The sequence below is a fragment of the Fukomys damarensis genome, unplaced genomic scaffold, assembly GCF_012274545.1.
Source record: "Fukomys damarensis isolate Sample0158 unplaced genomic scaffold, DMR_v1.0_HiC HiC_scaffold_16, whole genome shotgun sequence".
NCBI lineage: Eukaryota > Metazoa > Chordata > Mammalia > Rodentia > Bathyergidae > Fukomys > Fukomys damarensis.
In genome coordinates this window covers 66,006,603-66,017,857 of record NW_022900928.1, presented here as the reverse complement: position 1 = coordinate 66,017,857, position 11,255 = coordinate 66,006,603, and the positions used below count along the sequence as shown (strand labels likewise).

Below are 11,255 nucleotides of genomic sequence, written 5' to 3'. Positions count from 1 at the left end.
GCACTCCCACCAACAATGGAGGAGGGTTCCTTTCTCCCCACAACCCCGCCAACATTTGTTATTGTGTGATTTCTTGATAGCAGCCATTCTTTGTGGGGTGAGGTGGAATCTTAGTGTTGTTTTCATCTGCATCTCTCGAATGACCAGTGATGTGGAACATTTTTTCATATATTTTCTTGCTGCTTTCACTTCTTTGTATGAGAAATGTCTGAAGAACACTTGTTTTGAAGTGGTGACCTAAGACTGAGAGATGTCTTGATTTAATGAAAGCTTGAGTTCCTATTTCAGATGTCCAAGCTACCTAAGGTGTTCTCTAGGATGATGGCTGCCTGCATGCTGGAGAAGCTGATCTCTCACAGATAGAGGAAACCTACATGACCAGGTGGTGGCTTGGAGGACTGGGCAGCCTATTTTTGGAAAAGGGGCTTGGTATTTCCTGGCTATATTGTATGTCCGTGTTGAGAGAAAAATAAGAGATTTCTGTGTCTTTCACAGAGAGTCAAATTTTTATGGTAATCTTAAATGTATTATATTTTATTTAGATGAAGCTGTTTTCTTTCTTGGCAAATGTTTGCCTGATCCCGCTTATGATAGTTAACTGTGGTATCAGCTTGAATAAGAAATACCTAACAGAATGGTTTAGCACAGTGCTGTATGTGTGTGGATGATTGACTTACTGAAGATGGATGACCCACCCTGGGTGTGGACGGCACCAACCAATAGGCTTGGATGGGATAAAAAGGGAAAGAAGAAGGAAGCCTTGCTTTGCTTCTTTGGAGGAGCTCCAGTCTTTGACATCACCTTTTAATGTCTGTTTCCAGGCTTCTAGCAAATGCTCTTCAGCCTTCCAGCACAGGCCCTTTGGCTTCCCGATGCAGACTTACGTGGGACTCTGCATTGAGCTCCAGGCCTTTGACTTTTTACTCAGTCCTTTGGATCTCCAGCACAGAGACAACCCTTTTGCATTCTTCTATCCCTGACTCTGTAGGCAGCCATTGTAAACCTACCTTGTAAATCCATATATATGTTGTATATATATATTTTTATATTACATCTGTTCCACTAGGGAACCCTAGCAGATTCAGATTTTGGTACCAGGAGTGGCTCTAGAGAAACAGAATTGTCAAGGATGAATTTCTTTAGTGATTTTAGTGGATCCTGGAGTTGGCTGTTGAATTCAATAAGACTAAAACTGCTATGGTGTCTCCTTCTCATAATGTACAGAGTACTGATAATCTGTGGTGTGAACTGTTTAGAGTAATATGCGGTATAGGTTCATTTGATTATCCTAATTCACCACTTGTGAGATGCAAGAAATTTAGAGAGTCTATATATAATACTGTTGAGCATCTTTAGCAGAGTGGGAAATATAACAGTTCTGGCTGGTTGCTTTTAGCATCTCTGGAATATCATGAGCTTCAAACATACATAAAAATTTTGAAGTCTTCTCTCTGTGAAGACAAATTAATAATGGAAAATAAGGAGCTCAAGATTCAATTTCCAGTTCCAGACACACATGAAGAATCTAAAAGTAAAAACAACAACAACAACAACAACAACAACAACAACAAACCAAAAACAAAATGTGCTTTTTCCAGTAAAAAAATAAAAATCTAAAAGTTTCCCAAATATGTCTCCCTCTCTCTCTCTCTCTGTCTCTGTCTCTCTCTCTCTCTCAGTTTATTTATTTTTTGAGACAAGGTCTTGATATATAGTTTTGAACTCACTATGTAGCCCAGGCTGGCCTCTGACTCATGACAATCCTCCTGCCTCAGCTTGCTGAGTGTTGGGATTACAGGCATGAGCAACCACTCCTAGCCCTTCTACATGTATCCTGAAAGAGAATCTTGTTTCTTTTAGCTTCAGGACAGATTGAAGGAACAAACACAAGCTCAAGTAATTTGATTGGCTGAAATACAGTATTAATTTAATGCTGTATCTGAAGTAAAAGTGAAGGTGCTGACTAGAAAAGAATGGAGTCATATAAAGTGGGATGGAAATATTTGGGATAATACTAACTAGGCTGAGGACATTTAGCTCCTAAGTCCTCATGAGATTATTTTGCCCAAGGAAGAGATTTCCTCCCCCACAGTGGTGGCACCCCCCTACCTCGCCACCCCTTGTGCTGTTAGCCTTTCCCCTATAACTGAGGAAACATCTGTGTTGCCTGATGCAGTTAGCAAGCATGATAATGATGACATTCTGTAGGATGCCCCCCCCACATAAAGAATCTAAAAGTTTAAAAAAACCACACACACACTTTTGCTTCTAGGCCTATAACCAGTCTCATCCAAAAAGGCTCCTAAAGTTGAGGTATACAATGTGACTCATGAGAAGGGCTGCTATATTTCTAAGAGTTTCTTTCCTAACACTTATAAGCAGAAGTTTGGTGAACAGGTATGGGAATGGATTTGAAGAGCGTGTGGTAAAAATATACATCTGGAGCAGGCTGATTTTTTGATATAGATCCATTAATTAGAGGTTCTGAATTTAATGTTATAGCTCATAGAGTTTTAAAAAAAGTGTTAGTAGTTTATTTGGCTGGCTAGCAGAAAATCAAAAGGTGGCCCATTGTGAATGAATTTGAGATGCTTGATATTCCTTGGTTTACTGTTGAGGGGATTCAAAGCTCAGGGAAATGGGAATGCTGGATTGGATTTGTCGTATTAAATCTAATCCTCCACGCTAGGATGGTTCAGAAAATGTACCCTTTACTAAAACCTTAAGAAATAGATTCCTAAGAGGAAGAAGCAGCATCCCTGAAGAGCCCTGTCATTGCTTTTCTCTGTCTTCTAGACCTTACAGTGAAGACAATGATGACTCAGTTGGGAAGCTTAAGGGCAACGGGTTTAACTGCATCCCAGAATGGCAGGGGTCAAGTGGCAGCACTCAACAGCAAAAGACATGATACATGTACTTAGTGCAGTGGACAGCAGAAGCAGAGCAATGATTGGAATGTCTGATGTGTGTAGACCTATGGCATTGACTGATTGGCCAAAGTGGTCTCAAAAGTAGATGGAAGCCTACTAAATTTTATGGGATTAGATTTTTTTTCCCTTTTTTTATACCGGGGATCGAACTCAGGACCTTGCACTTGCAAGGTGGTGGAACCACTGAGCTAAATCCCTGGCCCTCCTACTAAACTTTTACTAGATTTCTATAGTTGGAAAAATTCAAGGGCAAATGAACAGAAACGTACCTGAAATCATAGTAGTAGGAAATCTTGGCCCTTCAACCAATTCCCTGATTTGAGCCAGTTTACAGACCCAGAACCCCTTGAATGAAGGGATGGCCACATGCCCTTGAGGAAGGACTCTAGTACACTACCAAAGATTTATAAAGTCAATCTTTCTCTCACCCTTCCTCAGAGGCAGCAAAGGTCTTTTACCAGGGTAACTGTAACTATTGATGAAAGGAAAATGATCAGACATTTTAGGGACTCCTAGATACTGGTTCTGAATTAATGCTTATTCTAGGGCATCCAAAATATCATTGTGGCCCCAATAAGAGTAGAAGCCTATGGGAGTCAGGTGATCAATGCGATTTTTGTAAAGGGCTGACTCATAGTAGGTCCAGTAGGACCCTGACTCCATCCTGTACTTATTTCCTCTCTTCCAGAATGCATAATTGGAATGTACTTAATACTTGGCAGAATCTGCACATTGATTAATTCTCTAACCTGTAGTGTGAGGACTATTATGGTTGGAAAGGCCAAATGGAAGCCATTAAAATTGCCTTTTCCTGAAAAGATAGTAAACAAAAAACAATATTGCTTCCCTGGAGGAATTATAGATATTATTGCCACTGTCAAGGACTTGAAAGATACATGGGTGGTCGATCCCACCATATCCCCATTTATTCTTCTGTTTGGCCTGTGCCGAAGATGGGTGGGTCTTGGAATAGTGGATTACTATCAACTCAATCAAAGAGTGACTCCAGCTGAGCTGCTATACCAGATTTGGTTTCTTTGCTTGAGCAGATCAACACATCTTCTGTTATGTGGTATGCAGCTATTGATTTGGCAAATGCCTTCTCCATACCTATCCATAAGGCCCACAAGAAATAATTTGGTTTCAGCTGTCAAGGCCAGCAATATACATTCACTGTCCTACCTCAGGGTTATATTAACTCTCTAGCTCTTTGTCACAACTTAGTTCACAGGTATCTTGATTGTCTTTCTCTCTCCCAAGGTACCACACTATTCCATCACATCGAGATAGGATGCTGATTGGACCAAGTGAGTAGGGGGTAACTTGATCGTATGGCTCCTGAGTGAGCCTCCAAAATCAAAATAGGTCTGCCTCTTTTTTGATTGTAGTAAGACCCAGAAGGAACAACTGCTTAGAGGCAATATCTCTGTGTGCCTCACATCACTGGACTCCTAGAAATTTCACTGAGGTAGAGGGACTTGAATTTTAGTTGGATTTCTTTCTCATCTTCTGGCTTTCAAATGCTTTACTAACAAGTCCAGAATGATTGCCACTGAAGCCATAAAATCCAGCAGATCCAATGGTTCTTGAGGTGTCAGTGGCAGATAGGGATGCTGTTTGGAGCTCTGGCAGGCCCCCGTAAGAGAATCACAGTACAGGCCTTTAGGATTTTGGATCAAGGCCCTGCCATCATCTGAAGACCACTACTCTTCCTTTGATAAGCAGCTCTTGGCCATAGTGGAAATTGAACGCTTGACCTTAGGACAACAGGTTACCTTGCAACCTGAACTGTCTACCTTGAGCTGGGTATTATCTGGTCCACCAAGTTAGAAATTTGGATGTGCACAGCAACAATCATCATTAAGTGGAAGTGATATATATGTGACTGGCCCCAAACAGGTCTGGAGGACACAAGTAAGTTATGTGAAGTAGTTGCCCAAATGCCCATGCTTCCTTCTGCTGTACTGTCTTCTGTTTCCCAGCATGTACCTATGACGTTGTAGGTTGTACCATATGATCAGCTGACAGAAGAAGAGAAGACTAGGGCCTGGTTTGCAATATGGTTCTGCACATTATGCAGGTATCACCCAAAAGTGGACAGCTGGAGCACTACAACCCCTTTCCAGGACATCCCTGAAGGACAGTGGTGAAGGAAAATCTTCATAGTGGGTAGAACTTTGGGCAGTATACTTGGCTGCACATTTTGCCCACAAGAAAGAATGGCTAGATGTGTGACTATATACTGATTCACGGTCTGTAGCCAGTAGTCTAGTTGGATGGACTTGGAAAAAACATGGCTGGAATATTGGTAACAAAGATATGTGGAGAAGAGGTATACAGATATCTGTCTCCATATGGGCAAAGGATGTAGAGATATTTGTGTCCCATTTAAATGCTCACCAAAAAGTAATCTCAGCAGAAGACTAACAATCAAGTGGACAGGATGACTTATTCTGTAGATAGCAGTCAACATTTTTCTTTAGTCACTCCTGTCATTGTTCAGTGGGCTCTAAACAAAGTGACCATGGTGGCATGGGTAGATGCTATGCATGGGCTCAGCAACATGAGCTTCCACTCACCCTGGCTGATCTGCCTACAGTCACTGCTGAATGCCCAATAATCCAGCAGCAGAGACTGACACTGAGTCCTTGTTATGGCACCATCCCCAGGATGATCAGCCTGTGACCTGGTGGCAGGTTGATTATAGTGGACTTCTTCCATCATGGAAAGGGCAGGTTTGTCCTTACTGGCATGGATACTTATTCTAGGTATAGGATTACCCTCCCTGCATGTAATGTAAAGCTGCCATCTTACAAAATGCCTTGTTCACTGTCATGGTATTCCACACAGCATTGCTTCTGACCTAGGAACACATTTCACAGCTAAAGAAGTGAGGCAGTGGGCTCATGCTCGTGGAATTCACTGGTCTTGCCATGTTCCTCACCATCCAGAAGCAGCTGGATTGATAGCAAGGTGGCAGGTATAGTTACAGCACCAGCCAAGTGGTGAATACCTTTCAAGGTTGGGACAAGGTTCTTCCAAGGCTGTATATGCTATGACTCAGCATCCAGTATATGGTACTGTGTCTTCCATAGCCAGGATTCATGGGTCCAGGAATCAAGGGGTGAATGTGGGAAAGGTAGCACTCACTGCTACCCTTAGTAATCCACTAGCAACATTTTTTGCTTCCTATCCCTATGACCTCATGCTCTGCTGACCTAGAAGACTTAGTTCCAGAGAGGGGAAGCTAAAAGGGAGCTACAATGTTGGCAGGGGTAATTGGCTCAGGCTATCAGGCTATCGGGAAAATTGGGCTTTTACTCTACAATGGAGGAAAGAAAAAAACATCCTTTAGGGTGCCTCCTAGTATTACCATGGCTTGTTTTAAGGTGGGGGGAAACTATAATAACCCAATTCAGGCAGGATGACAATTGGCCCAGAACATTTAGGAATGAAAGCATGGTTCACACCACCAAGAAAAGAACCAATACCTGCTGAGGTGTTTGAAGGCCAAGGGAGTATAGAATGGGTAGTAGAAGAAGGTAGTCATAAATACCATCTACGATCATGTGACCAGTTACAGAAACAAGTATTTTAATTGTTTGTTCCTATTTTGTTAATATTCTTGTGCATATATACACATATATTAGACAGATATGTTTATTTTGTTTCTTTGTAACATAATGTTGATAGATTTAATATTGGTTCTTTTTTAAAAAATATTGGTTTTTACATATCATTAAACCTGTATTATAATGTTTAAGTTATCAAATGTTAAAAATCAGCATCACAAAAAGAAAAACCTTTCCTTCTATTCTGGGGAAGGGAATCAGTATGCTTCCATTTTTATGCAGGATAGTTGTACCACATTCGGCATAATTATGAGCTTGTTATTGTATCTGGAGATTAAGTATGTTTTAAGAAAATGTATTTGGTTGTCAGGTTGACAAAGGGTAGTTTGTGATCAGTAACTGTGGTGTCAATTTGAGTAAGAAAAGGCTCACAGATTGCTTTAGCACAGTCTTGGGTGTATGTGGATGATGGACTTGGAAGACCCACCCTGGGTGTGGGTAGAATTGAAAACTAGGCTTGTAGCCTGGATGAAACAAAAGGGAAAGAAGAAGGAAGGGTTGTTTCTGCTTTGGCAGAGTTCCAGTCTTTGCTATTGTCTTTGGACATCCAACTCCACAATTCCAGCACAGTGCCTCAGTCTTCCTGATAGGGACTCTCACATGGGACTCACATGGGACTCTACAAGGAGCTCTGGGCCTTTGATGTCTGACTAGATCCTCCAGCTCTGCAGTGTAAAGACTGCCTTTTAAAAGCTGGGTGTGGTGGCACACACCTATAATCCGGCACTCAGGAGGATGAGGCAGATTCGAGACCAACCTGGGCTACATAGTGAGTTCCAGTTCAGTCTCAGCTACATAGTGAGACCTTGTCTCAAAAAAAAAGAAAAAATATTGCTTTTTTACATTCTTCCACATATAACTCTACATGCAGCCATTGGAGGCCTACCTTATAAAATCTGTTCCTCTTGTGAGCTCTAATTTATACAACCTCTCAAGATCCATCCCTCAGTGAGCTTGTAATCTAGCAGTGGAAATGACAACTGCAGAGGTCTAGAATATGAAACTCTCCTTGGTAAGTCAAATTCATCGCCTTTTAAATTTTCTTATTTATTTTTTATTTTTATTTATTTGTTTATTTTTGGTACTGGGGATGGAACGCAGGTCCTCACACTTGCGATGCAGGCGGTGGAACCACTGAGCTAAATCTCCGCCCCCCCCTTAAAATAATTTTTTAAAAATAAATTTTATTTTATTTTATCCCGTTCCCCTCTCAAGCCCTCTCCCGCCCTATGTATAGAAGGTTTGTTTCCATTTTTCCTTCTATTCTTTTTCTTGTCCCTTCCTCTCTCCCTCCCTCCTCCCTTGTTCCCCTTTCCATTTGAACACTTTCTTCCCATTTCCCAACATCCATTATACATTTCAGTCCTTAGTTCCACTTTCAGTTTCTCACAGGAGAGAACCAATGCAGTATTTAAACATTTGTGTCCAATTTATTTCACTTAAGAGTATGGTCTCACTGGGCGTGGTGGCGCACGCACATCTGTAATCCCAGCACTCAGGAGGCTGAGGTAGGAGAATCTCTGTGAGTGCGAGACTAGCCTACATAGTGAGTTCCAGGTCAGTCTCAACTACGTAGTGAGACCCTGTCTCAAAAACAAAAACAAAACAAAACAAAACAAAACAAAAAGAGTATGGTCTCAAGGTCCATCCATTTAGCTATAAATGTCTGAAGCTCATCCTTCTTTATTGCAGGTTAGTAGTACTCCATTGTATTAAAAAAACACATCTTTATTCATTGGTCTGTTGATGGGCATTTGAGCTGTTTCCAAAATTTGGCTATTACAAACTATGTTGCTATAAACATGGGTGTGCATATATCACCATGATATGATGCTTTTCTTTTGTGTTGCCTTTAATTGAAAAGCTAACAAACTATCTAGTTACATTTCTCCCCCAGACCACAAACTTGGTAGTTACTGAGTCTCTAGGCGACATTCTTGAAGCTGAGAAGATGAAAACTTTAAAAACATAAAATAAGACCTCAGGTTCAACTAAGGGAGCCCTGCTACATATAGGCCTATCTATACCAGTGATACTGTGAGATTGACTGAGCTAAAGTGACTCCATGTTGGCTGGCGTATGACCCCAGAGACTGTTGTGTACCCCTCCCCTTATCAAACATCAGGAAAAACTGCTTAAACTGCAAAAACCTTCTTGCGCTAATTGCACAGTTAACAAGCCTGCCCAGGAACAGGTGGGATGCTAAAGGTGACCATAAAACACTACCCCTGTAAGACAAGTGTAAGAAAAGTAAAGGTGTCTGGAGTTTCTCTCCCTTGCAGTTGTGAGAAAGCCCTGACCTATGTTTGAACTTTTTTGTGCAGAAAAATCCTGTAAAACCTAGGCACAATCTTGTAACGGGGCTTCACTTCTCTTAGAGGGTGGAGTCCGCACGTGTGAAATAAACTTACTCTAGTCTTATCAGTGTCCCAGTATTTGGTGTCCTTGCTGGCTTGGTACAACAATACTGCTTGACTCTGGAGGCTGGAAGACATCCTAAATAACCCCACTTGGAACAGTTACTTCAAGTAGCCTTTTTCCAGTTTCTAACTTCTGAATAAAGATAATATTTTGTTCATTCTATTTCAGAAAACGTTTTGCAAGTTGTTTTATTTACAGTGGCAACTTTTAAAAGCTCACTAACATCAACTGGACAATAAACTAGGCAGAAATCACTTTAGAAAAAGAGGGAAAGCTCAAAATGTCATCTTTCTACAGAGAACCCAAAGTTCCATTTTATTCAGAATATTTGCTCAGACTAGAAGAAATTCAGCCGTTGCTTTGGAATCTGTACTGAAACTACGCATGCAACGAGAGCAGTATTATGCTAGTACAATTGATCTGCTGCTGCATTTCTCTTCTGTTTGTCTAATAACAATTATAAACAGAGCAGTGCAACTAGTATTTGGAACAATCCTTTTAGTGTCTTAATTTAGTTTTAGGCACAATATTTCACTTCTCTTCACACCACTGGTTCTCCTTGTGTACCTGGGCTTCCTCCTCTTCAGTAAGTCGTTTTTGATATTGAAGGTCTTTGGAATCTCCTCAGGAGTTTTCCTCTTGATCGTATTGGCAACAGTCTTGCATGTAACATCAAGCAAACCTTTGACGTCTAGGTAATTTGTTGTTGGAATAAGTTCAAAAAGGAATCCTTGGTCAACTTTCAGGAATTCTTGGTCCCAAACAGGGATATCATCTGTTCGCTTTTCTTTGTTCTCATCCTCAGGTGGAAGAGGGTCATCCCTGTGGTGGGTGCACCACTGAATGACCTTTTAAAATATTTTTTTTTCTTTTAAAATTTGCTGCATTGACTCTTTTTTGTTGTTGTTGTTGTTGCTGTTTTGAGACAGGGTCTCACTATGTAGTTCAGACTGCTCTGGAACTCACTGTGTAGCCCAGGCTGGTCTCGAACTCCCAGCGATCTTTCTGCCTCAGCCTCCCGAGTGCTGGGATTACAGGTGTGTGCCACCATGCCCGGCTAAAATTTGCTGCATTGACTCTTGGTAGAGAAACTGGGTCATCATCTCCTTCATCATCTATTCCCAAATTTTCCAATGTGGTCTTGATGGTCACAGACTGGGAATTTCAACATCAACTTCAAATATCTCTCCATCAGAACTCTGCAACCTAATTGAAAGCATGGTGCTTTGTCTCTAGAGGACAGTGGCCTGGGGGAGACGGGAGCAGGTAGATGAGCCCAGACTCAGGAGGACAGCAGTGGACAAAGCCACTGGTGCTTTTAGTTATTTTGGGAAAATACCAAGAAGAGGAGTAACCGAGTCAAATGAAGCCTCTAGTTTTAGTTTCTTGAGAAATCTTCCACACTGATTTCCACAGTGGTTGCGCCAGTCTACAGTCCCACCAACAGTGGAGAAGGGTTCCTTTTCCCCCAAAGTCCCTCCAACATTTTTTTTTCACTATTCCCAATGTGGTTGTTATTTAGGAATGGATAAAACATGTTGTAAAAAATATCACTACGGTTAGATTAACACATAAAAACCCAACATACAACATTACCTAAATAATTTTTGTAAAACAGTTGAAAAACCAAATTTCATAAAATTTAGATAGCTTACAGTGGAATAAGTAAGTATGCTGAGGCACTAACCCTAAATGTCACAATGGGCAGCTTCTAGCTGGTTCCTTGGAGCAGGATCTTGGTCACTCAAGGATCACTGGACACGAAATCAGTCAAGTTGGACTAGAGCTACCCAGTGCTCCACACTGCTTTATTTATTTATTTATTTTTATTTAAAAAAATTTATTGTCAGTGCGTGGGAAATAAGACTAATGCTGCATTTAATTCCCATTGCCAGTTTTTTTTTCTATGCAATTGCATTATAGATGGCTCCACACTGGGTTGTTTTTGTTTTTTGTTTTTTGACACAGGGTCTCACTATGTAGTTGAGACTGACCTGGAACTCACTGTGTAGCCCAGGCTGGTCTCGAACTCACAGTGATCCTCCTGCCTCACCCTCCTGAATGTTGGGATTACAGGCGTGCGCCACCACGCCTGGCTAGCCTTGATCTTCCAGTGTCTGTCACTTCAGGACCCCTCGTGAGGTGGCTGTCAGGTCCTATCCCTGGGGGAGGACATCCCGGGACCCCAGGACCATCTTCTGGTCTGGGGCCTCTCAGCGCCTCCGGGCGGCAACCATTTCCAGGGTGAGCATGCCGCCCCCTCCAGCATTTG

The 11,255-nt window shown here is 41.6% G+C and overlaps 1 pseudogene; it reads right to left on the bottom strand.

The window, feature by feature from the left end:
• Positions 1 to 9,514: 9,514 nt before the first annotated feature.
• On the bottom strand, positions 9,515 to 10,203 carry LOC104865697 (annotated as a pseudogene).
• Positions 10,204 to 11,255: the final 1,052 nt, after the last annotated feature.